Source organism: Abrus precatorius, unplaced genomic scaffold (genome assembly GCF_003935025.1).
Source record: "Abrus precatorius isolate BTA unplaced genomic scaffold, Abrus_2018 Scaffold136, whole genome shotgun sequence".
Lineage (NCBI taxonomy): Eukaryota > Viridiplantae > Streptophyta > Magnoliopsida > Fabales > Fabaceae > Abrus > Abrus precatorius.
In genome coordinates, this window is record NW_020874332.1 from 3,982 (window position 1) to 7,962 (window position 3,981).

Below are 3,981 nucleotides of genomic sequence, written 5' to 3' on the forward strand. Positions count from 1 at the left end.
ATTCGGCTCCTTTATGGAAGAAATTAAGAGATGGAAGACATGAAAAAAAAAATTGACCCATAACATCTATGTCAGCCTTTTTGTTTTGTAGAAATACATTTGAAACACCTTGCTTTTTAGATGATCCCTATAGAATAGGAGTATTATAACAATCTGTGTGTGTGTTTTTTCTAGTTATTTCGTTCTCTATTTCTATTTGAGAGAATCTTTAGGAAAAGAATAAAATTTCCGTCGAGCTAAAAAAATATGTTGATGTCTCTAGTAAACTAAAAAAATCGTTTAACAGCTATTTTGTTTCAATCTCTACAATACAAAAAAATGAAAGATTTAGTTACGATTAGAAATAAGCTTTCTATATCTTTCTCCATGGATCCTTTACGCATACTCAAAAAATTCGGATTATTGATCCAATTCCAAAAACTTATGTTTCATAATTTTAGAACTCAATTTGTCAATTTAAAAAAAATGGATTCTTTTTGTATACAAATTACGATAATGTATATTATACCGCAAATCGTTCGTTGAGAGGTATAAAGGATTAGATCCCTTTAAGTAAGAAATAAAGTTTTTGATCGGGATATGAATCAAACGGGGGATCCCTTAACTATTAAAGGGTCCATGGAACGAATCGCACTTTTACCACTAAACTATACCCGCTACAATACAATTATTGTATATAAATGAACCTTTTGTCGAACAAGGCAATCAGACGTAATTAAGAAATAGGAATAGAATATTATGATAATTAGAGTGTTGACATGTTTCGTAAGGGAGACTCCTAATGAAATCCAATTAGGAAAAGGGGGCGAATTTCTTTTTTGGATTTTGTGTTTGCTAAAGTGAAGGTGTTTTTTTTTTACAGATACATCGCGACAAAACTACTTAATTTATAACAAAAAAATGCATTGCGCAGGAATGCAAAAAAAATGACATTATATATATACGTTACCAGAAAGAAGGAGTAATCAAAAATGACATTTTGATCTTATATCATTTTGGTTCTATATCATAGGAATATATCAGTATTTTTGATTTATGTTTGATCGTGTTTAAATTACCAGTTTTTTTTTTTCAAATCAAATACATTCAAATAAATCATTGTTATCCAGTATTCATGGGAATAAAAAGAGCCCGGCTAGGTACTGGCCGGGCTTTGGCTGTAGAAAAAAAAAAAAAGAAAAAAAAATTAGAATTATATATATATATAGATAGATATCATTTTTCTATTCTATAGAATAATATAGAAAATAATGAATAGAAATCAAATAGAAAAAAAAAAAGAGAGAGAGAAAAATAAGACATAAAAAAGGATCTTTTTTTTTTCAAGCCCTATTTTTTTTCTTTTTGTTTATGCGATATAACATAAACATAGTAATTCCATTTTTTTTTTTCAATTCGGGAGAGATGGCTGAGTGGACTAAAGCGTCGGATTGCTAATCCGTTGTACAAATTTGTGTACCGAGGGTTCGAATCCCTCTCTTTCCGTTTCCGTTGATGATTTGGTATTTTTTTTTTTCACTTTTTTTTGTTTTACTTGTTTGTTTGATTTTTTTATTTACTAGTTAAAGATGTAAAATAGATAAAATCCTAACACAATAGTTCAAAATCCAGCACAAGCAAGAAAAACACAGAATCCATTTTTTTTATTCTTCACGTCCTGGATTACGTCCTGGATCGTTAGATAGGAATCCAAAGATGAAAAGAGAAACGAAGAATATCACTACCGTGTAAACAAATAATTTTAGAGTAAGCATTATAAAATCTCCAAGATAATTAAAAAAAACGACAAAGAAAAAGAATGGATTCTCTTATATTAGACATTTTTTTCTTTTGATATTTTGTTTCTAAGAAATGAAGTCATTACGAGGAAATAATATATATATATCAATTTCGAAAATGGATTTGATTTGTAGTAAGAGTTGATCCTTTTCTTACCATTTTCCATAATTACTATTACCAAAAAGATTTTTCATCTAGGTATTATGTTGGTGGTGGGCTCAAATCAAATAATAGGATTTCTCAATGGAAAAAAACGTAGATGATGAATGGTCCGGATTTTTCGTGTCTATCAAAAAATTTCAATATTCGAATCGAGAATTTACGCTGTAAGACTTATCTGATCTTAAAAATGGTTCAAAATGTTCGAATTTTTGTTTTCGAATAAATTCTGAATGAATTTTTTTAGGACATTATTCAAATTAAGGATCTCATCGAAAACTTACAGCAGCTTGCCAAACAAAAGCTAAGAGAAAAAAGAGTACGGGTATTACTGGCATAATATCTACAATTGGATTCAAAAAAGCGTAGGCTTCAGGCAATTTCGCCAAGAAAAAACTACTTGAATAAAGGACGGAGTGAATACAAATACAGACCAAACTAAGGATATTAAGCATAACAAACATTTTGTTCTTTCTTTAAAAAAATAAATTTAATTTTTTCTTTTTTTTTGAATTCTAATTTTCATTTTTAGAATATTGTATTATGTAATGTATATATGTATAATTTATATCAATATAATTATATATATTATAATATATATATAATTAGAATAATATTCTAATAAATAATATATATATATAATAGGAATAAAATTTATAAAAATGAATATTAATTAATGAGTAAAACTAAAAAAAAATGAATCAAGATCAGACTCCCAAAATCCTTCTTTGATTTGAACTTATCCAGTTCAAAATCTTTTCATTCTAAAACAAAAAATAGAAGAAATCCGATTTTCATACAATATCTTAATTGAATTCTATGTAATGATCAATAAATTGAGTTTTATTCCACATTTAGTCCCATCCAATCAAAATCTTAACAACAATTGAATTTAACAAATTTTGGAACTGAAATAAATTGACGAACAACCAATACCAACACAAAAATAGTGTTTATTAGTGTCAAATCGAAAATGGGGCGTGGCCAAGCGGTAAGGCAACGGGTTTTGGTCCCGCTATTCGGAGGTTCGAATCCTTCCGTCCCAGAACATATCCATTCATGATGGATATCATATTTGAATACAAATTGTATATTTGGAATAAGGATTACCTTTTTTTGTAATCATTATGGATGACTAATTATAGTGGATAGCTAATTATCTATCTATATATATTTATATATAGATAGATAATTTTTTCATATTTCTTTCTTTTTTTTTCTAATATTTTTTTTTGAAGAAATTCTAATTTTTTCTATTTTACAAACTATCAAAATAAAGTAGCAAATTTATTCATACAATATCGAATTTGAATTTTTTTTGACTTCTTTCTTTTTTTTTTAGAAATTCTTCCGTTATATAAAAGAAAAAAACCTAGAAGTAAAAAGGATAGATTATTACGTATCCATTGAATCAATGACTATTCACGATTTCATAATTGAATCAATTACATACCGGATCCAAGCTAAAGGAATGTTATGGTAAAACTTCGTTTGAAACGATGTGGTAAAAAGCAACGTGCGACTTGAAAGACATGATTCGATTAGGTGTGGATTCTTACATCCGCCATCTTTTTTTCTAGTATATAGAAATCGAGATGCTCTTGACTCGACATCGTTTGTTCCACTCCACTAGAACTAACTTATTGTTTTGGGGACGGGAAGGGGATTGATGATGTAAATATTCCATGATGGAGCTCGAGTTGATTCATTTCTCAGGGGCAAGTATCTAAGGTTAGTGAAAATTAATAAGTTAGAACAACTTCGTAAGTATCTCTTTGATAGAGAAATCGAAAGGATCCAATTCGAACAAGGTTCAAAAATTTGTTGGAATTAGTAAAATTATTTCGATCGAAAGTGTATCTGCGGGAATCAACCTTCTATTCGTATGATTCTTTCCGAGAAAGAAAAAAAATGGTATGTTGCTTCCATTTTTTTAACGATTAAAGATTCCTGAAGTAATGTCTAAACCCAATGATTCAAGGAAAAACTAAAAGATACTGGAACAAGTAAATACCATTTTCAAATTGTCTCATCAATTCTATT